We start from the raw sequence: 27,689 nt of genomic DNA, 5'->3' as shown, positions 1-27,689 counted from the left end.
GCTAACTGGATATTCTGGGTTCGATTCCCAGCGAATAGCAAATATTATTGTTATCACAGATATTTGTCTGCGGTTCTGGGTGTGTTGTGCCCATTTCTGTTTATCGATACAAGCTTAAAGCTGTGCGATACAAACGTAGTTATACAAACACACAACGGCCCCCTTGTGTGTGTGTGTGTTTATCTATAAGTATATATTTTAAAAGCTAATAACACTCACTCTTTCAAAATCTTAAAAACTACGTGGCCAATAAAGATGAAATTTGGCTAGAAACTAGATTGTAATTTAATGAAAGGAATTTTGAACACTTCAGCCCTAAGGGAAGGTGGGTGCAAGTTTTACTACGAGATTCAATTTTTGGATGGCAAATTAACGCGTGAGAAGCCGTGGGGAAAAGCTTGTATCTATATAAAATTATGTGTTCTAAGTGCGTACAATACAATTTAATCTTATTCGTATTATATAGGCTATATAAGTTGTCTTTCTTTGGTTTTCATTCGCTCCAAAACAGAGCAACGACTGAACTTCAAAATGAGTGCTTTGTTCTGTGGACGTAGATGGAAAGGTTGTGACTTAAACTACATTTTCCCCAAGCGGAGCCGAGGGCAATAGCTATTTAGTAGTTAATATAAATTGATATAAAAGCAAAGTACTTACTGCTTTATTGATAGACTAGGGGCTTCGCCTCGTCTTCGCTCGGATGAAACCATAAAAAGCTGTAGCTTAAGTTACTTCTGAACTTTTAAATGATTGTTATCAAATTTACACAAATGTACACGGGTGGAATATAACCTAGAATAACACTTATGGTACTTTTTATCCCAAAATTCCCACGGGAACGAAGCCTCTGGGCGTGGCGTAGTAATTCATTTTAATGAATCCATACGATCATTTACAGACATATTTAAACACGTACATTTCCAAGTAAAATATCACAAGTCGCATTCGAAATTCTCTTTGCTAATAACACGGAATGAGAATAAACGGAGCCCGTTCGAATTTCATTAGTGTCTTGCCGTCTGTCCGTCTGTGCAGTCAAAATGCAAAAACATTAGCCCGCAGGCCAGACAAATTTGCAATGCCAGCAGTTTTTTGTTGCGATGCACCCTGACTCCGAAATGTCGCGTGTAGGGTTTGCTATCGATAATATTTCATCGATAAAAGAAAATTTCAAATTTATTTTGTAATTCTCTTTTATGCGTGCAGATAATCGCTGACATATCCACGATTTGAAATGCAGATATTTGTTGTTGGAATTTTGAATTTTGATTAAAACTAATGTGAGGAATTGACATTATTAGTGAAAATATTAGCTCACTCACGTGGCGCAGACTGTACTTTTCTTGAAAAATAGCTACTGCTAGACTGAAACTATAGTCTCCCCCATAAGGACCCTTATTTCCATGAATAATAAAAAGAACTTGTCTAAATGTGTCTGTTTTGGATCATAAAGTTTATAGTTGAATATTAGTGGCTATATGTAAAATTATTTACTGCATATATATATATATATAAAATCCAATTTGCTTAAATAAGAATGGACACTAAAAAAAAACGAGTAACCATAACGAAACGCTTACTAATATCAAACCGTTACGAAACTAAATACTTGGCAATCTGATAGTTCACTCAAATTTAAATATGAACAATTATGAGAACATTATGAGAACATTATGAGAACATTATGAGAACATTATGAGAACATTATGAGAACATTATGAGAACATTATGAGAACATTATGAGAACATTATGAGATCATTATGAGAACATTATGAGAACATTATAAGAACATTATGAGAATATTATGAGAACATTATGAGAACAAATATGAAATTATGAACAGTTCATATATGAATGAAGTTATGTGTGAATATCAAATAAAGATGGAGACAAGTTTAGTTATAAAAAAAATTAAAAAACACCCGTCTCTTAATATTTATTTCGCTATAACTTTTCAACAACTAAACCAATTTTGATAAGACATATCTAAGAACTACCGCATGTAAAGTAGCTATGAAATAAAAAATACCGCATCCAAATCGGTTCACCTGTTGATGAGCTACGGTGCCACATACACAGACAGATAACTTAGCGGTCAAACTTTATAACACCTCTCATTTTGCGTTGGGGGTTAAAAAATAGACATTACTTTCCTTGTCGAGCGCGGAGATGAGAAAGACAATCGAATTACATTTGGATCGCGGCCCAGTAAATGAAATAGTATCGATATAGATATAGAATAAAGTAATAGTATCGATACTTGAATTACACAAATAGACCCCATCCCTACCAAACGACATGTTTGGCCAGAGAACATTGCAGGCCGCTGTGGACTGTGGGTAATATAAAATTAGCTCAGTTGGTTTAAAATATTTATGGGTGCCTAATGGATGTCGTGTCTCCCGAATGCCTTTAGACCAGTAATGGATGGTGAAATTTTTAATTGCACTTAAGAATAAAATAATTTGTTACATAGCCGTTGCTATTCTTCGTAGTCGTTTTTCTCGTGGCTGAGGCACGGGTCATTACGTGGAATGAAACACACACACAACAACTTTCTTTTGTCAAATTATCCGATACCATCATACAAAAAAAGGTTTATCACCAATACTCATTACAAAACACACATAAGATTTTAACGGTGTAATATACACAGATCCCGGACCATTGTTGAAGAGGCAGGGTTTTTTCAAACAGGATTCCTTAGTGGGTCAATGAGACCCGGAGTGGTACAAAACCTGTTATGTTTACATACGGAGACAAAAAACGGCCGTACGCGTTTAGTTTTAACCCTGTATTTTTATGAGAAGAATACTATTTGACCAGATGGTCAAATAGTATTCTTCGATAGACTATCGATAGTTATGTAAAAGGAATAGTATTGATAGATTTAACGATAATATAAATAGTGTCGATACTATCGATATTATCTTCAATATTGAGCTTCAATACTATCGACGGCATCGATTGTATCGATAGGCATATCGATATTAGGATAGATGATTTCCGAGGTCAACTATCGATAGTTCGGCAACACTAGGTCCACTTTCTACCCTAACCCTAGTTGTCAGATCATTGGCACGCATATAGAGAGCTGATTAGCAACAATATCATTTCGAAGGAGGGTTGACATCTTACAAGCGGCCGGTCGTAAAATCACAGCTGACCTCGGCTGAGCTGGAGGCACTCGAAGATAAAGCAGAGAGAGCGAACTCGACGTTAAAAAAAAAGAACTCGTTATATAAATTATTTCAATACAAATAAAAGTACAAAGCAAAATTTTCCAAGTGAAATCTTTACGCCCTTAATACTTAAGGTACTACGTTAAGCCCAAAGCAGAGTTTTTGTTCCTCTGATTTCACTTTATGATTTATGTTTGACTTTCTAAGTACTAAACAATACGCAGATATAACGCAACAAAAGGCACGTACGAAAAATTACGAACGTAATTTTTTGCCGTGTGAAAAATGAATTGTTTACGCACAGATTTCGTCCGTGTATTATGTTTGCTCACAAAAAGAAGTATGAAGTTTATACTAAGGAATTAATAATTATTATTATTATATTCTAGTATTTTATTTTGTATTTATTCTCACTGTTTGCATTTAAAATTACGTTGACGAAACTTTTCGAGTGTAATAATTTTATGTCTATGAAAAGTTTTTATAGGAGTCTCCAAATCAATAATATTAAAATCGTAGTAATAATATACTTGCTTTTTGGTTGAATTATAAAATGAATCTATTACTCTTATATATGCTATAATCACATATTGGTACAAATTAGCACTATTGTATAGCAAGAAGTTAGTATTGTAATTTTTTTTGTCAGCGGTGTATAACATTAGTTTTTTAGTTAACAACGTTTTGGCTTATCTAAATTAAGTAAGTACATATTGATACTTAGAATGTATAATACTTTTATGAACGGCTGTTGTTGTTGAAATAAATAAATAAATTCTATTCTATTCAATCATTTTTGCGCCGTGTCTTTCTACAATACCGCTTTTAACACACAAACTCACAAATAATCATTGCTTTTTGGCTGTATGTGGCCACAGGCACATACCGCCAAAAAGCAATGATTACCATCAGCGAGTCACCATCTACCACGTAAAGGTTTATTGAGTAATTTTAAGGTAGATGTCAGCACTCACTCCATAAACCAGAAATAGCATAGTATGTATGGCACCGAAAATTTACAACAAAATTCCAAATCAATATAAAAGCTTAAATTTAAATCTATTTAAAAAGCACCTCAAGTCTTTATTAACTGATAAATGTTATTATACTTTAAATGATTTCTTTAATGATAGACTCGGATAGAATTTAGGGCTAGTATAAGTACATTATAATTCTTTTTTTGTTTTGGATTTGTGGTGGATAGCATGCTCCTCTTTATTTAATTATATTTGCATACCTATATTCGGTAAAACGTGTAGGTCTAATTCATTTTGACTATTTGTACTCATGTTTTTGGCAAATAAATGTTTTCTTTCTTTCCAAAAAATAATCAAAATATTCGTGTACAACATTTTACCAAAACCGACCGAATGTGTGAATGAACAACAAGACATCAATAAACAAAATGTAATGATGTTTTCCAGGGCATTATAGTAATGATACCCCACAAAGCGTACCATGATTCAGACCATTTGTGTTCCAATTGGCACTGTGAGTGGTATTTGAAATATTTACTTAGAAATTGACAAGCTACAACGGCGATAAGTAGAGCGAGACAGATTCCGTCACGCAGTCGTAGATGTGTGGTGCAAGTCACGGGAATATAGTACAACTAGCTTTTACCCGGGACTTCGTCCGCGTTTATATTTCGTGCATCCGCTCATAACTTATTGTCAACATACAGTCCTAAGCAACGAATTGCAATGATACAAAAAAAGAGATTTTAAGTTCGACCATCCGCTATCCTACTGTGAAAACCACATCCAAATTCCAAATTCTATTATAGTCCCTTTAAGACTCCTCTAGTTATTTTTCTTTAATTTATCCTATATACAGAATTAGTCCATTTACAGTTTTATTAATATATACATATTACGTCGGTCGTGGTCCAGTTGAAATAGGCACAAAGATTCTAGATCAATAGTGCATCCGATTTTAGCGCCCCCCGATCTCGCCCCCTTGGCTACAGCCTAATCAGCCTAAGGGTTAATCAGACTTTGGTTCCTAGACATGCCAGAGTATATTACACCATAGAAATAACTTCCAATGCAGAATGATAATGTCGATCAAGGGAAAATGTTACAAACTGTTGATTCTTCTCATAGGTGAAAGTCCTACGCGACGACATTCGAGTTTCGCTGGGTGAACAACGAAAACTTTTCTTACCGGTGGCCTATCTTTATAATAATAAACTTGCATTCTTTTTGAACTTTATGTAGAGGAATAAATATTCTCCTTAATAAAATGACGTTACTTTGATTGAGCCACATAATAATGATTATATACTGGCTATACTGTCTCAAACCTTCACGTGTTCCCGACTCTATTCTCAGCTGAGTTCGGCTGCCCAAATTCAAAACCTAGTAACTGGTGATTTCAAGAAAAAACCTCCGTGTTTGCCATTATTCGACGTACTAGACAGGTATCAAACTGATGTGAACCTTAAACACCCAGTTTCCTATGTAATTTTTATAAAATTTAATTTAGAAAGTCTAAGCAATTCGTCATGATGACGACAAATAAAGTTGCCCCGAAGCTCCGGGACTCCGGGACCTCGTAGAAACATAACTTTAAATATTGAGAACATGGTTGGCTCAGGAAAGCTTTAAGTCCCCACCGACGGGTTCCCATCTTGTCGCGATGGTGGGGCTTAGTAACCGGGGGGGGGCTGGTCTGACACAACCAGCCACCCCGGTGAACCAAGAGGAACCCAAGGCCAGAGACTTTGGTGGGTGCTTTGGGCCTGGTGGACGGTCCCCTCGGTAGTACTGCCATTGGCTGGTGACCCGCCACCAGCCTTTGGATGTGGAAACTAGAGGGGACCAGAGGTGGGGTCGCGGGGTTTTGTCCTCCGTGATCACAGCGCGGCCTTGGCGCTGAACACGGTGCGGTGGGGCCGCAGGGGAAGAGGAGAGTCGGTATGTCTCTCGACGATCCCCCTGTCCTCTGCGGCCGAAGGGTGGCTGCCTCTGTATCGGGCGCAATGTGTGGGTGTCACCTGCCTATCACCTCTTGCGCCCGTACAGAGGCAGACTTGGGTGTCCTATGTGTGTTGTGACCGCTGGTCCCTTCAGGACCAGTGGTCGGTGATGCCCGCTCCCCCCGTCAGCTTTCTGACTGGTGTGCTCGGAGTGGGCTTGATGGTCCGCGCCACGCGAGCGTGGCGTAAGGGGCGGGTGGTTAGCACTTGTGCTTGCTACCCGCCCAGGTCGGGGCCGAAAGGCCGGCCGGGGGGGCGTCGCGGTGAAATGCCTAGCGACCCCGTGACGTCCCCTATAACGGCAGCGTGAAAACGCCCCAGGGGTTTAGTGGGTAGGCTGGGCCGACTAGCGGCCCAGGAGCCCACACTCAGTGCGTAACAAGCATTCCCCTGGGTAAACAAAAAAAAAAAAAGGAAAGCTTTAAGTAGGAAGGTACACGGATATAGAGGACGGAGGCCTAGGAAGTGATGGATGGATTGTGTCAGGGAGGATATGAGGGTGCTGGGGGTGGGTCCAAATATGGCAAAAAATAGAGAATTGTGGAGGGAATAGACTTTTGCGCTGACCCCAGATGATGGGACAAGGTAAGGTAAATGATGATGGTTAGCTCAGGCTTAACGATTTCATACGACAACCGAGCGAGTATACAGATAAATTTCTAGTATTATACCCTATCGTCTTCTGCATAGAAAGAAAATAATATGTTCTAGGTCATATTCTATTCCTCTATTGAATTACATTACAACCCGTTCAGTAGATTTCGCGTAATCAATTGGGCGAAAAAAGAATTTCGCAATTATAATATTAGCATAGTTCTTGTCGTTTGGACCACAGGTCAATGTGAAGTGTCCCTATTAAGTTTCTTGAGTAGGTACTATACGAAAGAGAATACGCGTTTTTTTTTACGATTCTTCCATTTTCTAGACTTTTACGATTTTCCTTTTGAAAAATTCGAATGATAAGACAAGATATTTATTTTATCTTTCAAGTAATCTGTATAAATTTTCTGTTTCTTGTCGAATGTGTTATTGCTAACTGAGATGAGATAAAAGTAAAACCGGCCAAGTGCGAGTCGGAATCGCGCACGTAGGGTTCCGTGCCATTGTTTAAAGAACGACAAAAAAAATCACGTTTCTTGTTTAAGGTGGCCACCTTAAAAAACTAATTATGTTTTTAAGTATTTGACTTAGCGGCAACAGAAATACATCAACTGTATAAATTTTAACTGTCTAACCAGCGGTTAGACTGTTAAAATTTATGCATCATAATTAAAATGTTTTATGCACAATTGCACACACTATTTTACATTTTTTTTAAGTTTATCCATGTGACTAGCTGCCGAAGCTGTGTCTTTTCTATTGCATTATTATTTTGCTTACCAGGTTCAGCTGTTTCCCATTCAGTACTTACTGTTTTATTGCAAGGGAAAAATATAAGCTGTTTACTGCTTTTTATTGCTCAAAAGCCCAAACACTGCCTAACAGTTGTAGCTGTATTAATATCCTTTGTGCTCACTTGTATTTGCAAATGATAACATTATCGGTTCATGAGATATAGCCACATGTAGGGTGACAGACGGACTTAGTAACAGAATCCCGTTTTACCTTTTGGGTACGGAACCCTAAAAAATACAGATATTACTTCAAGATAGACTTAAATACTTTCATGTCGCATGAATGACTATAATATGTAAGCTATACTTACCTATAACCGGATTTCCTTAAAATTCTTACGTGAGCCAAGAAGTAGACAAACACTTGTATAATATAATGCTTCCTTATTGAGAAGCTTTTTAATATTATAGTGAATAATAACAAAATGGTTACGCTCTCATCAAAACGTGTATATGACTCAGCTTGGCGATAATTTATTTAATGATTATGATGGATTGGTAACTTAATGTCGGTTAGCCACTAATGTTAATATAACTAATTGGTTATTGATAAAAAAATCTATCGCAGTGGTCGATGAATCGTGTGATATTGGGTTAATTTTATTTCGATCGGATGGTAAATATATAAAGAATACTTTAAACTATCGAAATAGAATTTTATAAACTCGCGCGCATTGAACAAATTCAGCAACTTTAAATAGTTCGGTGCTAAGTCCCGTAATATAATATACTATTTAAATTAGAAGAAATGTCCAAGTAGGGATACAGTACAGAAGCCGCTTGCCTATATGGTGGCTCTCCCCAAACCTTGCCACATATGCTGTCTTGCCCTGCGCGTCCTACCACCTGCGTGCTGACGTCGCACAAGACGTCAATGACGTGTGTATCAATGATGACGTCATATTTGTCTTTACAAATATGATTCGCCGAGTCGACAAGCTAAGTAGAGGGAGAGTGGTAGGTTATTTGATGAACGCGACTTTTCAAGAAACATCATTGGAGCAAAGGTAAAAAGAAGACTGTAATGCAAAGGCAAACATATGAAACAAACAAAGGAAAAGTGTCATCAGTTGACAATGGAAAGAAAAAAATGGAAAGAACTACAAAGATGAGAGCCTTGCTTTGAAATTCTGATGATGATAATCTATAGACTTTTAGTTCTATATAATATAAATAGAATATATTTTTCTTACTAAATACTTTAAAAGAATACGAAGAACGGTACACAATATTGTGTACCGTTGTATTTAGCTAAATAAATAAATAAATCTAGAGATTTGTTGATGGGATATTCAACATAAAAAACCATGAAAATTGATCAGAAAGAATAAAAGACGATAATAAAAGGAATAATGCAGTTGATCAATATTGTTTCATACCTACCTTATATTGTACGTGTCCGATCGGATCAAAACATAATTAAATATACATCGAAACCTTCCCCAGGAAGCATTGTCTATTGGTCAAAATCGTATGAAAATCCGTGTAGTAGTTTTTGAGTTTTTCGCAACTAGACGGAAGACGAATGGCTTCGTTAATAATCCTTACACATTATTGTGTGTAAGAATTATTGTAGAATATAGATGTAGGCTTTCGTACATATTAAGTTTATTTTTTGCTGCTAGCCATTAGACCACAAAACCAAGCATGGTTTTTCATTATTCGATCGTTTTATTTCAATCTCTCTAAGTTCATTTTAATTCAATCGCAGCGTAACTGTAACAAACTGAACTGACCACAAAGTTATCCAACTAATGTTTTTTTTTTTAAACAAAGTAAAAGTGGCACGAACAGACAGACAGGTCCTATTGAGTTTTGTTATGTAACCTTTTGTATGGGTCACCACGGATAGATTAAGAAGTTTTGCATTGAGACGTCAAATGAATTTTTTGACATATAAATTATGATGTTTGAATGAAAACTCATTACAAATACTCATTTTTGTAATGTTTTATTTAATTGCTTGAAATAGATATTAGGAATTTTTTAAAGTTAAAAGAAAATTATTTTGAGTTAGTTTTAGTTATTAGTTTAGTTAGAAGAAAACAAGTTTCAAAATTCAGATTTTAGTTAAATTTATAACTATTACTTTGGGACTATTAATTTAGTAGGTAATGCAACAAAGTGTGAAAATGTGTATGAGATAATTTTCAAAATTAATCCTTTTTAAATCATAGTCCAATATTTATTTCAAAACTATTTCACAGCCATTTAATTATGTATTTTTTGAACTATAATTCTCATACAATTTGCAAATTGCAATAATTTTAGAGCTACCACTGCTGAGAATATCTGAACGACTCGTTCAACAGTATTGCTCCCTATTTTACCAGAAGGAGGAATTGTTTGTGTGAGTATCCCACCCTAGAGTATAGGTATAAGCATGAGAGCGTAATGTCCAGTTAAACACATACGAAACTATATCCTAGCTAATATTATAAATGCGAAAGTAAGTTTTTTTGTTCGTTACCCTTTCACGCTCTATCTATACTGGACCAATCTTCTTGAAATTTTGCATAGTAGTTTGAAGTATGGAGAAGGACATAGCGGGTGCCTATCATCCCGGAAAAAATATTGTTCGCGTGGGAAATTTACGAAAAGCAAAAGCTATTAACTTTAATAAAACTTTTATTGGACAAAAGTAGTGGGTTGCCTTAACAAAATCGTCGCCAACCGGTTTCCAGCCGACTTGACATTTGCGACAGTCGACTGATACTTGCGTCAGCTTCCTTGTCGCTCGATTGGAACCTTACACATTACTAGTTTTTGCCCGCGGCTTCGCCCCCTATGAATTTTCCACGAGATCGGAACTTTTTCCCGGCATGAAAGGATTATGTCTCTCTTCAACTATCAAGAAGATCTTCATCGTCGATTCTTCGTCGAGTCGATTATTTTGGAATTTAATCGGGCAAGAAGTATATTCAAGCAAGATTTTTGATGAAAACAGCAAATAAATTCTAATGTAGGTGCACACCAGCTACATAAGGAGATAATTAATCATGTTTAGAAAAGTAATCACCTTAGCGTGTTCCCAGTAATTAATGAACAGTATAATTGATAATTGTTAACTTGTTAGGATGTGAGTTATTTTTTGTTCCCTTATTATGGTCACGTGGAAAATGGACACAGTATTTTAAAGGACACTAAGGTGGGTTGCTGCGTAGTAACGCTATTTTGTCAAAACGTCAGCGGCGCGCCGGTTAAAATCAACGTAAAATTTGACGTTGCAACTGAACCTTATATTTATAATACGGTTTATAATTTAAATTAAATTGATAATAATAACATTTATTTGAAGTCAATATTATTATTGTAATATGATTTTTAGTGTAGAAATTTAACCATTGCGATGTAACGTAAACTGGCGTGTTCACGGTTTAAACCATAGATAAAAGAAATAGTTTAATCTATAGATATTTTTATTTTATAATCTATACGCGCTTATTAATCATGTTTGTATAAAAATCAAGCCATTCATTTCTGGAACTATTTTTTTTGCACAAAATCGTGACAAAAATTTAAAATATATATTTTGACTCACGTGTGACTCAACTCGTATATTTTCACACTTGACATTTCAAATCTTAATTCAAACCATATGTGTAACAAATTGATGAACTTATTATTAAATAAAAATAAAAAAAACTTGTGCCTACATCTTTGAATGACCATTTTATAATCTTGATCCACAGTGGGTGTTAATAATGTTAATTTATTGTCATTTTTGTCTCTTTTTAACCGAATTGAAAAAAAAAATTTGGAGATTCCAAAGTCAGCTTTTATTTTGTAAATTCATAAAGAATGTAATAATGTTGTTAACGCATAGTTTTTTAAATTTAAAATATTAGGGTTGTAATGAAGATTGGTTAATTTTATTTCAATTTCATCTTGGTAAGTGCTCTCCTTATAAATTTGATCCTAAATCAACACGAAGCCAAGAGTCGCCAGGATTAGCTAGATGACGCGGGAATTTCGGTGGATAAATTCTGAAACTATAACAATAAGTTTCTAGCCTATCGCCTATGAGAAGAATTTCCAGTATATATCCATTATTTATCTAAACATCTGAACAGTTTATTACAAAATTTGTGCTGTTATAGCGAAGGAAATTTACTTCAAAAAATTACGTTCTAGGGGTTGAAATGGGGGTTGAAAGTTAAAAAGACGAAGATACTATTTGCTGCGATCGCGTGAAATAAGCATTTACTATCCTTTAATAGTAGTACTATATTTTCAAATGTTTTTAGTCGTTATAGTAATATGTTAACAATCAATATTAAACTCTATATATATACGAAATTATCAAAAGCTTGTTCTGTGGAACACAATGGCGAAGGTTGATATATTGTCCAATTCTTAATGAAACGAACCGGAAGTGATACGATGTTATCTCGGATAATAAATGACCTCGGAGAGCCAATACTGCGAATAATTCGGAATAAGTAGCTTGGTGACAGGATTTAGTTGTGTTAGATTTATCTTATATAATACTATTTTATAGAACAAATTAGTTACACAGTATATATAAGTATAACATGTAACACATAGCGTGACATAATATGATTTAGATACCTTTATAGATGTTGTATCTTTTGGGAAAGTACCAGATGAGGAAATATAGTAATATTAGCTGCACCCCGGCGCTTCGCTCCCGTGAGAATTTCGAGATAAAAGTACCCCTATGTGTTACGCAATGTTATAAGTCTACTCGTGTACCAAATTTCATAACAATCCGTCTAGCAGATTTTGCGTAAAACCTTCGCATTTATAATATTAGTGGGATGATCACAATAATTCTCAATCAGTAATACTATAAATCGGATGGTTTCTATTTGTCTCAAGTTTACAATTATATAATAAGAACAAATCACACAGATTCAGTTAGCTTCTAAGTAAATTCGAGAATTGTGTTATGCGATACAGACTAAACAATATTACATTTTAAAACTTATACATTTATAGATTAATAACGGCTCGTCCAGACTTCGGGTAAAACCACTTAAACCTTCCATAGCAATCACACTATCTATTAGTGAAACCGTACGAAAATCCGTTCAGTAGTTTATGAGTTTATCACGTTCGTACGGATTATTTGATATTAGATTGAATTAATTTGACTTTAGCGTTATTATTGTATTGTTATAAGCTTTATTTTTCTCTTCAATTTAAAAATTTAACATGACATTTGCGATCGCGAATGTCAAAATAATCAGACGATTATTTTGACATTCGCGATCGCAAATGTCATGTTAAATTTTTAAAGAGACATTTAAGACACGATCCGTTACGAGTTTGTGAATGCTGTGTTCGCGCCAAAAATCAGACAACTTTTTTGATAACACATGAAGCATAATCTCATTGTTTTATTTTTTGGATATTTAGTTTTAAATTTTTTCTTTACATTTATTTTTTTTTGTTTGTTTGTTACTGCTAGTCATTACCATGAATATTCGTTATTCTCATCTCCGCGGTGTCCGTTACAAGCATATTTTCTTATCTGCATTCTTCATCTCTAGTAACGTCACAACACTGACACATCGGCCATGTGATGGGGTCAACGAACTGACATACCCACATCCCGAGTCCTTTATGCTAAACGATTTTTGAGTCGTGAGTTGAAAATGTTCTGTATATTCATTCAATTTGACGAACTCGGGGTGGCACAGTGGTAAAGTGCTTGCCTCTGAACCGTGAGGTCCCGGGTTCGATCCCCGGATGGAATATGATCTTTTTCTGATTGGCCCGGGTCTTGGATGTTTAACTATAACTTAGTATTGAGTTAGTAACACAAGATTCGAACTTACTTTGGGGCTAGCTCAATATGTGTGATTTGTCCTTAAATATTTATTTATTTATATACAAGTCTATAACTAAATTAGGGGCCATACATAAAAGAAAAATATATTTTGGGGCTAACATAATATATGTGATTTGTTCCTATGTTTAATTATTTATTTATAATATACATTTTAAAATTATTTTTCACACTGATGTCGGGCGTCACGGCATCACAACCCCTAATGCAATGGCGAATGATTGTACGCAATGAATTAAAATAGAAACTAAAATTAAACTTTTATTATTAGATATTTTATTATATATACTTTTAATATATTTAAGTACCTTTGTTATCATTTTTTCATTATTATTATTAGACGTTTAGAACTTCAAATCACCAGAGGGACCAAAATGGAATGAGAGTCACTTTTGGGCAAACGCCCTAATTTTATTTAAACTGAACAAATAATAGTCTCAAATGCCTCCAATCTCTATGCTGATATAAAAAAAAATTGAGGCGACACAAGCAAGTAAAAAAAAATCCGTTTTTGTAACCACAGATAATTTTTGCGAAACCAATCGTTGCTTGTAAATCGATCGCAGCAGTCGTAAAGTGAGCACTTTATGTTCGGTTGTGATCGGAAATAGGTTACTGTTGGTAAATTTTATTGATATTGAATTCGATGTATCGATATTATATTTAGGACTGAAAGTATCAGCCAAACGCATGCCAAGTTACCTGGGCGATACTTAAAATCCACATGTAAATTAGTTAATCCACATGTAAATAAGTTTATTTGTTAGACGAATTAAAAAAAAAAAAACCCCGACTTTCAATATTGATTTCGCAAAAACTTCTGAACGGCTGAACCGATTTTGATCAAACATATCTGAGAAATACTGCATAAAAATTAGCTATTAAATGAAAATATCGCATCCGAATCGGTTCACCCGTTGATGAGTTACGGTTCGATGTACACAGACAGACATACTTAGCGGTCGAACTCATAACACCCCTCTTTTTTGCGTCGGGGATTAAAAATAAAACCGTGTAAATTTAATCATTGTAAATGTAAGCAGTCATTCTTTTTTTCTATTAATTGTTTAATTGTTGCGCCCAACAGACCTTATTTAAATCTTACTTTATGAAAACATCTGAAATGTAGATTTAAGAAAGCAATAAATCAATTGAATTGAATTAAAAATGTCTGTAAATCCACCAGTAGATCGAAATACATATATACACACAATCATTTGTATTATGGACCGTATATTAAATTGGTAAAGAATAAAAATTTAAAGCTGAATCGAAAAAATGCATTGATAACATACCGTTTGAATAGATATTGGAGACACATAAATAAATATAAAAGTGGCCTTTACTTTTTTGTATCTTAGTTCTGTCTACCCCGTTAACAATAAAGATGTGATAATGTATGTGTGTTAAATATTTGAAAGAGTACTTATATCATCTACCAGATAATTTAAAGCAAATAAGAAAAATAAAAAAAATAAAACAAGTCGCCACAAAATGTGTGTTTACAACGATTTCTAACACCTAAAAGTTTGTGCACATTGACACACTGACATAAAGAAAAGAAAGTGGTCAGACGCGGCTATTTTCAACTTTTCAAGGACGTTGTTGCCTCGATTGTACAATGAGTTTGAACCAGTTACTATCGGTATACCGTGCGCCGGTTCCATTACTCATCTTAGACTAGGAAATAGAAATTAAAAGAATATTTAAAAAAAAATTGATAGAATTAGAAAAATCTAAAGTTGATCGTATAGTCCTCAGTAAGTTCGATTGAGTTTCCATCATTTGTAAACTCATATCACACCAAAATAAAAACTATCTAGGTACCTATCAAATAAATGTAATTTGGCCTTTTTTGGATATTTTTAATTTATAAGTATTTATAAATTGGATATATCAGATCACCACAAATTGGGTTTCCGAAGGGCGCAGGCTTCGAGGTAGACGAACGAATTCCTCGAACTAGATGGCGCGATGATTTGGACAAGTTTCAGCGGCAACAAATGGCTCAGAATAGAGACCTTTGGAAGACAAAAGGGGAGGCCTTTGCCCAGCATTGGGACACAAAATATAAGCTATAAAAGAAAGTATTTATAAGTTTTTTTTTTTAAGTAGATAGTTTTTAGTTTAAATTAATATAATTTTGTGTTTTTATTTTTAACACTACCTATGTAATGTACTTAAATAAATTATTTGTAATTTTGAATAATAAATACCTAATTGTAATTGATAAGTTCAATTAAAATGATTGATGTCATTCATTATTGACTAACTGAGAATATAAAATGGCCGACCCACATCACCGGCCGCTTGCTTTCACCGTACACTTTGCTTTAACAACGCCAGACGGCATGGAAAACGGTGTAAATATTGATTCTTATTAGTTTCTGCATAATCTCAATGGTCACATGAGGATAAATGTCTTGGCTAGAAAATATTAAGAGAGTGGACGGGAGTAAAAACTGCCGAACAAATTATTCAGACTGGCTCTGAATAAAGCGAAATTTAAGGAGCTGACGGCCGATTCAATAATTAATAGCGCACATAAAGAAGAAGGAGATGGTGATAAGGTTTATTTTATGCTAAGAGGTTTAGCTTTGCTATCTAACATGGGAATGCAGCCAGCATTCTTGGCACGATGCATCACGGACATGACTGTATTTAATTATTTTTTTAAATTAAAGTTTGTTTAGACTGCGTTTTGTTTAGGTTTATTTTAGTTAAATATTTTTGCAGTACGATGCACAGATAAAACGTAATAATATAATCAACAAATATATGGAAATATGCGTTAACTTTTATATGATTAATAAGAGGAATAACAATACAATATTTTAGTAACTTATAATAAAATATTTTAAAAAGTACTTAACAAAAAATGGCATAGTATCAGAAAGTATTAAAATAACCTATTTACTAATTAAATTTCAAACGAAAACACTTAAGCTAATAACTTTATCTACGAAAATGTAACTAGCAAATAATAATTAATTACATTCTGTTAGATGAAGCTCTTGTATCAGTTATCAGTGTCTAATTAAATCGTTTGTTCCCTTTGTCTCTGATCTCATTGTTCCCAAAATTAATTAATATTCCTATCGCGGTACTGAGATTTTTTCCAATGAATGACAACTAATGATTTCCCTGTGACAAAACAATTTTTATAAATATATATTATTAGAAGTATATTTTCATTTTTAATTACCGCTGGAGCGACGCTGTGGAGTCTGTTAACTGACAAATCATTGTTAAATTGTTTAAATGACATAGTTATAGTAATACATGGACTGTAAATTGTCTGAAAACTATAAATTCATTCATAGTACAGAATAGAAGACTTATGGTGCGCTCTCTCGTTTCAGAAGTCAAAATCCATTTTTGTTTCAATTGCTTCCTATGAAAGAAACCTATACACTGTAGATAGTTGTTAATAAATTTATCATCTAATGTTGCAAAATGAAAAACGGAATGGTAAACCACTCCATTAATATTGCCAAGAAATCGTTGATCAGAGGAATATGACTGAAAAGGATTTCAATGCTAAAGTTTATAAACAGAAAATGCAGAATTATTATTTACTGGTAGATATATTGTACTAGTGTTGGGGCAAAAATATGAGGAGCAAAGTGAATAATTGAATTAAATTGCCCTAATTATTTCAAGTTAATCAAGTTTTGGTATCGAGTGACTTAAAGAGATGTTTAATTAATTTTCTTGTGGACAAATCGCTGTAATTAAGGCTTAACTTGATGTTTTTAATAAGCTTTGAACTTGTTTTTTATGGGTTTAATAGGATTTGACATTTGATATTAGTTTGTCATAATTATGATACCAGAAGTATTACTTACTAGCTGTGCCCCGGGGCTTCGCTCCCATAGAATTACCCTATTGTTTGTTTTTCCAGGTTATATTCTACCAGTGACTCCGTCCCGGGAGATGCTCAACGGCGCAATGGTTAGCTTGGCCTGTGACAGTGGCGGTTAAGACACTATCACAAAGTCGTTTATTGGATGGGTGACCAAAATTATCTAGAGCTTCTCCGTGCTTCGGAAGGCACGTAAAGCCGTTGGTCTCGGTTGTATTTGCAGTCGTTTAAACCCGTCAATCCGCAATGGGCCCGCGTGGTGGGTCATTGCCCAAGCTCCTTATCCATCCGTAAGGAAGGCCAGTGCCCCAGCAGTGGGGATATTGAAATGGCTGGTGATGATGTTGATAATGTCACAATGACGAATATTGCCATGTCAATATATCCTCAAAACAGACGTTCGCAATCCAATAAAGTCCATCATTAAGTATCTAATGAGTACATAAGATAAGTAACTGGTCCGTCAGAATTACACCAATCAAAAACCATATTTAACGCAACAACTTAAGCATCAAACTTCCATCGACACTTCAATCTAACCTCGACAAAAACAAATTTACAATTTCAGCTGTAAATCACACGTCAAGCTATTGTCGACTTTATCACTGTACCACATAGTTCACATTTAATTAGTTAGCTGATGGTGAAGCAGTATTGGTTGCAAAGCATTGCTTAATTCCAGTATGGGTACGCAATGTCCGTTAACCGGATGGCGTAATGTGTGTACATACCTTTATTATTTGTACTGTTTAAGGGTACGTTATGTCATGTGGCATTTTGGGGTCGGAATTTGGGCCTGACCTTTGTGTTAATACTATATAATAGTTATGAATTTAAACATATCGAGGGTGAAGAGATTTTTTAAATACATTATATAATCATACTAGCCAACAACTTTGTATATGAATAATAATCCGTTTCCGGTGGGACACTGTCCTAGGAACAAATTTCAGCTTTCTACGCTCAGTACACAAGAGTTTTATATATAAAAAACAATATATAAAAGCTAGTAAACAACTCCCGGCATACTAAAGGAAGTTTGACTAAACCATTTACAAAACCCAAACACGCTGCTCATACACGAACCAATGTTCAATGTCGTGTAATGCAATAGTTTTGTATGTTTGTATGTCACTACGTGTGTAACAATGTATATTGGTTTATGAAGACGTTGTGACCTCAGCCGACAATCATTTTAGGGGTCTTGGATAATATTATTTACAAGACTGGTGTATAAAGGTCAAAAATGGGGGACGGTCACTATTGGCGTCAACGATCGAGTTTGGCCATACAAAGAGGTAATGCCGCCAGCCTTCTGGGAACTTTACCCCACGACGATGGCAATTTAGGATCAATTTTTTAAACCCCGACGCATTAAGAGGGATGTTATAAGTTTGACAGCTAAGTGTTTCCGTCTGTGTACGTGGCACCGTAGCTCATCAACGGGTGAACCGATTTGGATGCCGTTTCTTTTATTTGATAGCTAATTTTTATGCGGTGTTTCTTAGATATGTTTGATCATAATCGGTTCAGCCGTAGCCAAAAGTTGTAGCGGAATGAATATTGAAAGTCGGTGGTTTTTTTTTAATTTGTCTAACAAATAGACTTGTTATTTAAAGTTTTATAGTTTAATATTTATACTTTATTTTTAGGTTAATTTAGTTGTTCTATAATTGTATGTTTCTTAAGCAGTTTAAGTTTGGGACAAGATTAAAGGATATATGTGAAAAAATTGTATATATACCCAATGTTCGAATCTTACCCATGCAAATTGGAGATGACAATGATGAAATCAAACGTACCTGAAATATATAAATAAGGATTAACTTTAAAATTAAATATAACAGGATTGATTATTGTTAGGTATCTAATTTAGTCCAATTTTCGTTCAATAAGAGCCGAGTAAATAAAAATGGCAACACATTAAAATTTCAAATTTATAACTACGTAATTATATATAATGTACGTTATGAATTTAATTATTTAACTGAACCTTTAATATATTATAGTAACGGGACTTAGGACCTAAAGGCATGTGACATGACTTATGCGACTATCTACTGCGTCTAGTATCTTGAATTAAATCTGGCACCAGTGTTATCAATTACACATTCGAAAAGAAGAAGGAGCAGTTTTTTATTTAATGTTTAAACAAATCTCTGTTAAATTATCAATAAAGATTTAATGACTATTTCGTTAGTAAATATAATAATTAAAGAGGGTATAATTTGAAGCTAAAATTCACAGTATTTCAAATGAAAATAATTTATTCAGAAATTAGACCTTCACAGGCACTTTTTCTCGTAAATTTTTATATTTATAGTTATTTCTCACAAGCTACTGGCATTTCGGAACGAGTCATTTCTGAGAAGAAATACCGAAAGTAACTCATTTGAACAGTGTTAATTATATAAAAGTAAATAAATGAATATACATGAAATTCAACGTCAAACATCAAAATCAAACATTTTGATTGTACCCTAAATAAAATATTTAATTTTTACAATTAAAATAAATAAATATAATTACGAACACATCTTATTTCTAAAAAAGAAACTATTTTCACGGGAACCAAAACTACAAAAATAAAGTTTAACACAAAATGGCTGTTAAGTTTTTAAAAACTATTAAACACACGCACGGCTTTGTCCTTATACTGCCAAACGACCTTGTGAATATAGCTTTCAGATTTATTGCCCAACATACAACCACCATAATCAGAACTACACTTAGCAAAAAGCAGTAAAGACTATAAAGATCAACATAAATTGGTAATATGCTATCCAAATAAAATAGAGCTCTAGAATCAAACACAAGTCAAGAAGATAGGGGTCAAGAAAAAATAGAATCTAAAGAATTTTTGCTATATCTACGAGTAACTTCTAATAATCGACCGTGAAGAAACGAGACGTTAATTTTTGTCGTCATCGAATATTGTTCGATATTTATCAATGTTAGGAACTAGTTTTTTGACTAGAACATTCTTATTGCACTAAAATATCATCAATTTTGTTTTTAATTGATCAAGGTTAGAGAGGTATTCCATTCAGCGCGACAATTCAATTGGCATCAATTCGAATCGCAACTGTTAACCGTTTAGACCAGTATTAGAGACAAGTGAAAGAATAACAGACATACACACATACATTCTCATAAATTTTCGCATTTATAATATGGTAGGAAGTAGGATACTTGTTATTACTTTATTATACGGAAATTAGCACGAACCTAAAGCCATGTGCCATGATAAATCATGTCATATGCCTTTAGGTTCGTGCTCAGTTACGCCTACCATATAAATACGACTACCTACCGCGTCTAGTTAATAGTAATTAACCGTTAAGACCAGTATTAATCAGGGAAAATAGATAAACGACCCCCTCCCCTCCTTCACCTATGCCTAGTGCTGTAGGAGTAACACCATTAATTCTATCCAATAGCACCTTAAATCCTCCAATAGCACCTTAAACGAAAACGCCAGATGCGATTGAAATATTGGTCCACAGAATAGCATTCTGTACATGTAAAATAATTACTACTTTTGAAGAACTATCGCGACAAGACTTGGATTAAACATTAGCGGAATCGACACCCTGTAGACTGCGCTATAACTAGACGCTGCGCTTGCGCAGCTTTCGCGAGGTCGACGCCCGCTTTACCCCCTATTTCTTACTATCAATATTTGTAGTAAGCCTTTATGACAACTATATATATATATATATGGCTGTTTTCCCGGACATGACTTTTACCTATGTCGGTAGGTAAAAGTCATGTCAGATGCCTTGCGGCGACTTTAATAAAATCACACGGTATTAGCAATTGCATTCGATAATAATAAGTTTGATCAAGTTTCTTATGAAACTGGAATCAACAAATTACTATAGTTACGTGTGCCCGCATTTAAAATTCTTGCACCGCCCAATCGCACGATTGTAAGAACACGCGTAAATCATTATGTCACTCGTAGAAATACCGCGGTTTTCAACTTGAAGTACCTGGCAAAATCGAACTTAGAATAAACTGATATTGTTATTATAAACTAGCCTTTGCCCACAACTTCGTATGTGAGTAAAAATCCGTTTCCCGTGGGTATTTCAGAAAATCCCTTCTGCTCCCCTGCACTCCAGGGAACCTACATGCCAAATTTCAACACGCCCAGCAGTTTCGACTGTACGTTGTCTGTCAGTCACTCAGTAACGGAAGAGTTTTAATTGATGATTATGGATAGATGACAAGCCCCATGAGAACATGGTGTGGTCCAATCAAATAGATAGATAGAAATATTTATTTGTTATCTGTTACGTAGTGTGTAACAACAACATGACTTTACGACTACTTACCGCCATCTAGTGGCAGGTAGTCGCATACACACTAGTGAACTAAACCGTCCACCAGTATGCAGGTTTCCTCTCGATGTTTTCCTTCACCGAAAGCAAGTGGTGGTCTTTGAAAACTATTAATTAATATGAGTTAGATTGGTATACAAACTCATATGGCACGAGTAGGATACGAACCTGAGACCTTTCGATCCACAGGCGGGCGTCTTAACTGACTTACTCCACCACCACTTCAACTACGACCTCGGTGGCGCAGTGGTAAGATTCTTGCCACTGAACCGAGAGGTCCCGGGTTCGATCCCCGGTCGGGTCATGATGGAAAATGATCTTTTTCTGATTGGCCCGGGTCTTGGATGTTTACCTATATATGTATTTGTTATAAAATATAGTATCGTTGAGTTAGTATCCCATAACACAAGTCTCGAACTTACTTTGGGGCTAGCTCAATCTGTGTGATTTGTCCTAATATATTTATTTATTTATTTATTTATTTATTTATTTATTAACTACGCGTACGGTTTTTTATTTTTGAAACAAGTGTGATTTCAGTTTTTCCTTTAAAATTATCCTATTCTATGGTGTGTACCCACGCCACAACATGAATACTGACATTGTGTAAAACCTTTCTATCCATAAGTTACATAGCGCATAATAGAAATGTGACATGTTCACCGAAGCGAGTATTCCTCAACGCCCATTATTACGTATACTATGTCATAATAGTGAGCTAAAAACGTATGTATAATTATCAAGATAAGACAAGGAAGGCGATATGGGACAGACCAGAAAAAGGTTGCGTTTTTGCTATAGGCTGCTAAGACTGTTGAGGTATTGTGAAATATAATACTCAGATAAGAATATTATGTCGTCAAGATAGAAGTGTTACTGGGGGAGTTCATGTAACTATTTTAGTACAGCTGTATGCGGCATGAATGTTCCAAATTGGTTTCAAATTTGAAGCCTTTGTGATGTGGATCCACAGGCATATGATCCGCATGCCAGGGTTCAGAGAGTGACTAATAATGAGGTTCTACGTGGAATAAGTTAAAAGGTCCAAGAGAGGAAGCTTCAATACTTCAGACAGTAATTAGAAGGGAAAAGATACCGCATTCTTCAGCTCGTAATTCAAGGAAAATCCACGGAAACACGTTAGGAGAAAAACGTATTGGCAAAAGAATCTAAGAGATTGGTTTCAGTCGAGTTTTGCACGTTTTTACGTGTCGAGCACGATTTTCCGTGTAAAAGCTTCAAAAATCATGATAGCTATTAGACAATCTTCGATAAGAAGCGACGTTATAAGAATAATGCTGTCGAAAAAAGGCCACCTGACGATAAGTAGGTAAAAGTTAGATGTTAACTTTTAAGTTGCGACTCTAACCAAACACAACATAGTCGACTATATACCATTCAACGACTTCGCTAAATGACGTTTAGTCAAGACGTTGAACGTTACATTCAGCGATTTGACCAGTTGTCCTTTAGTCATTTAATTTAATGCCATCATTCAATGAACGAGCTATTCATTCAATCAAATAGCAGATGCAACCAGGTGACTGTGACATATAGACCAGTCCAACAAGAGACTTGCTTGAGGATAGGAAGTTTTGATGTTATGTAGGTCTCCCGCCAGAATCGGCTACCGGATATACCAATGAAATTGTATGAAACATGTCCGATTTATATCAACTATGTTTAAATAAATAAATCGTGTCCCCGTATGTAAATGCAATACATCAAAAGAATCTTTTAGTGGAGCATTCACCGCTCCATCAAATTTAATTTGCCTCGGAACTAGTGCAGAGTGCTTATATCGATAGATATATAAAACAAATCAAGTGTTTATTCGATCAATTCACTTTTTACCTATCTAAACCTCAAATCACACTTTCCCCGAATGTAATCCCGAAATTCTAATTAAAACATATACCGAAATGCATTTAAGTAGTTCTTTTTTGTTAATTGGTAGAACAAAATTTAATCCTTTGCAATCAATAATCCTATCGTAACATCGAATTAACAGTTTGGCACATACCCAAATCAATTGAAACTGATCCAAACTATATATATAGACGATGTATTCATTCCCTCCATATATCCATTTATGCGGGCCGTATCAAATTAATGTACTCTAAATTCCTTCTGCATAAAATACAATACAATATTACGAAATTATCGGACGATGTTTAAAACTCATGACACTTTCACCACTGATAATTCGGCCACCACCGATAATAATTAATTTTCGCTTCCGATGAAGGAAAACATCGTGAGGAAACCTGCACGCTGGTTGATTATTATTAACTTGTGTGTGAAATGGAGAAGGCAATGGCAAACCACTCCATTAATAATGCCAAGAAAGTTGTGTGTGTTTCATTCCACGTAATGACCACGATCCTCAGCCATGAGGAATACGACTATGAAGAATGTATTTTCCTGAAGCATAACTGTATGCGGAAGGCCAGAGATAGGGAGTCATGGAGCAGGATAGAGGTGGAGCAGCAGGAGGAGAGCCAACGTCCGAAGACTTATGAAGTAAGGGCTGCAATAATTGATGATATTGTCTAAATAACATTGAAAACTGCTTCAAAATCGGCGTGGTTTAAAATATAGAATAATGTAATACTGTTTTTTCTGCGAACGTTTTACCAAACGCGGCCGCGCCGCCATTACAATTTCGTCAATTTTCAAAGACATTTTCAAGGAAGGGATTTCTTAAATAAAAAATATAGGTCAATTATTTCATAAAGTCTGGTAATAAAATAGGTTCTTGTCTTTAAAATTTTAAAAATTGTAACGACAGCGCAGGCGCACCTTTAGAAACGCTCGTCGGAATAATTCACGCCCCTGTTCTTTTCTGTTGGTAGAAATTTTCGAATAATATTATTCTACGTTTGATTCAGGATATTAACTACACATACAAAATTTCAGGCGGTTTAAGCGAGAAAGACATATAGACTGACTATTGCATACACAGAAGTACAGATACATATTATGAAATACCCAAACTGGGCTTTACCGTTTAGTATTCCTAAAATGATTACTACAAAATGATGTAGGTAGGTACTAAAAGTAATGGATATTACAGTTATTGAAATCTTCAATATAAAATACTGATGTAAAAATCCCACATAACTATAATATATTTATACATATCTATGTATGTACGTGGAAGATATTAAAATGGGGGCCTGTATTTAAATCTATTTAAAAAGCACCTCAAGTCTTTATTAACTGATAAATGTTATTATACTTTAAATGATTTCTTTAATGATAGACTCGGATAGAATTTAGGGCTAGTATAAGTACATTATAATTCTTTTTTTGTTTTGGATTTGTAGTGGATAGCATGCTCCTCTTTATTTATTTATATTTGCATACCTATATTCGGTAAAACGTGTAGGTCTAATTCATTTTGACTATTTGTACTCATGTTTTTGGCAAATAAATGTTTTCTTTCTTTCTATGTGACTAATAAAAGCCAAAACATTTTTTTTTACAATTTTTATCGGTCTGTATGTTTGTTCGCGTATCACACAAAAACTATTGGATGAAAGTAGCTGCAGATTAGCGGAAGGTCTTACTTAAAATCTGGTACAGATTTCATTGCGATACCATGCTTAGAACCCGAGATGTTGACATTAATAAATTATAAGCAAACGCACGAAACAAATGCGGGCGAAGCCGCAGGCAAAAGCCAATAAAAATAATCAACAAACATATTGATTCAAAAATCAAAATTCTTAAGGTCATTTGTTTTAAAAATTCTAACCTTTTTTTACGAAATTTTTCGCTATTGTATTTTGTATTGGTCCAACACTTGAACATAATATGATGGGTTTTATGTTGGTTGCATATATTTAAATTCACATAACTGGTTAGATGATATAAATTAATAGTTAAATAATATTTGATATAATTGTTAAACCATTTTGCGCGTTTTTCTATTTGATTATTATCTTCTTGGGGCTTCTTTAGATACAATGTCGACCTCGGTGGCGCAGTGGTAGTGCTTGCTTCTGAACCGAGAGGTCCCGGATTCGATCCCCGGTCAGGTCATGATGGAAAATTATCTTTTTCTGACTGGCTCAGGTCTTGAATGTTCATCTATACATATATTTGTTATAAAATATAGTATCGTTGAGTTGGTACCTCATAACACAACTCTCGGACTTACTTTGGGGCTAGCTCAATCTGTGTGATTTGTCCTTATATATTTATCTATTTAATCTTTGCGATTGTGATCCAGTCATTGGCTCACACAGTCGTACCCTAACTGTCCATCTTCTTGGTGTGGAGAACATCCACAAGGTTACTGAATGTACAAGACTTAAAGTGCCTTGCAAGTATCACTTTGGTGACCCATTGGAGGAGCACTTTGGTCACCCATCCCATCACTAACCAATGCTTAACCGTGCAAATCACTGCGTCTCCAAGCTCCTCATTCGATAAACAAACGTTTTATATCTAATCTTAGCGACCTTACGCAATACATTCTAAAATTCTAAAACTTCCGAATCCAACGGAAACTTCGTGTAATTGTATTAAAGTGCCTTGATTTTGGTGTTATTTCCATACCCGTTTGAATCAAGGTAGGACGTAATTTATGCGAATAAAATGGTAATTATTCGGTTTATTAAAATGTTAACGAATCTAATTTGATCTACACGTATGTATTGAGGGGGAAAAGCGTAGATCTTTACGGATCGAGGAATGTCATTTTTTAGTTATCACCAATTGTAACACGTAAATAATAAAATTAAAAAATTACAACATTTGAACTGCTGTATCTGTACCTGAATATAATAAATTTTCTTCCTAAATGAATATACGTTTTTTAATAGCTACAACATGTCCCACTGCTGGGCAACCGCCACCACTCTATTTCCATGTACCCCTGTCTCTGTCGTACATCTCTTTTCGAAATCTCTAAGTTCATCCGACCTCCGATAAGCATTAGAACGACCTCGGTGGCGGAGTGGTAAAGTTCTTGCCACTGTACCGAGAGGTCCCGGGTTCGATCCCCGGTCGGATCATGATGGAAAATTATCATTTTCTGATTGACCCGGGTCTTGGATGTTTGTCTATATATGTATTTATTTCAAATAGTATCGTTGAGTTAGTATCCCATAACACAAGTCTCGAACTTACTTTGGGGCTAGCTCAATCTATGTGATTTGTCCTAATACATTTATTATTTAAGTCCCTCGGGATCATGCTCAGATGAGAATCTGAGCACGATCCCGGCTGCTTCCTCAGGCGTTGAGCGTCGGAGCTCAGGATCCACTTTCCTACATTTCCGTCTCCACTTCGCGCGGTCGTCGGCAACCCTAATTGTCAGACCATTGGCACGCATATCATCTTTGACAACATACTCGACGAAAATATAAATTCTAAGTATTTTGTGTAACTTGTTTTGTCCAAATTATGTTGTAAATTAATTTATTCATGAACATTTTAAATGTCACGGCTTACGAGTTTCCAGTTTATTTTGCTTTGATGTTTATATTCTGCTATTTTATGAAGATCACAACAGCTCTAGATTGATTTTCTAATTCGCTAACCGTATACAAATTATCGTCAGTTCTATAATTTTTAATTTGTTTCTCTATTTTTTTTTTTTTTTGATAATACTAATAATTGTATAGATTTTTGAAAAACTCAATAATAATTAGATCAATAAAAAATAGTTTTTTTTTCATATTTCAATACATTGATTGGATAAAGACAACGTATTCGCAAAAAATGGCAAAATAGAACTGGCGATATTTTGTATACGGTTGGCAAATTAGAAAAATATATTAATTATTCTATATAATATTTTGTGTTTCATTGCTTGTGTATTTTTGAAAAAGCTCAATAATAACGATTGATATATTGCACTAATATTGTTAGTATATATTGTTTATGTAAATTCACCTTTATTAGGCAACCGTCAAAGATTTCTGACACTTTTATTAGTGTAGCGACATTGTTTTTCTCTCTCTCTCTAATCTATTTTGCTCTCTGTATAGACCGACCTAATTTTGTATTTTTTATTTTGTAAAACCAAATGGAAATAAAAGATTCCATTATATACACAAGGCTGCATTTTGTTTCGTACTATGATGATAAGATT

The 27,689-nt window shown here is 34.7% G+C and overlaps 1 protein-coding gene across 1 annotated transcript in view; it reads right to left on the bottom strand.

The window, feature by feature from the left end:
- Window positions 1-27,689, bottom strand: part of Cht7 (Chitinase 7) — a 99,979-nt gene that overhangs the window by 62,687 nt on the left and 9,603 nt on the right. The window lies entirely within an intron of this gene.

The sequence above is a fragment of the Plodia interpunctella genome, chromosome 11 (assembly GCF_027563975.2).
Source record: "Plodia interpunctella isolate USDA-ARS_2022_Savannah chromosome 11, ilPloInte3.2, whole genome shotgun sequence".
NCBI lineage: Eukaryota > Metazoa > Arthropoda > Insecta > Lepidoptera > Pyralidae > Plodia > Plodia interpunctella.
This window is presented reverse-complemented; position numbering and strand designations above follow the sequence as displayed.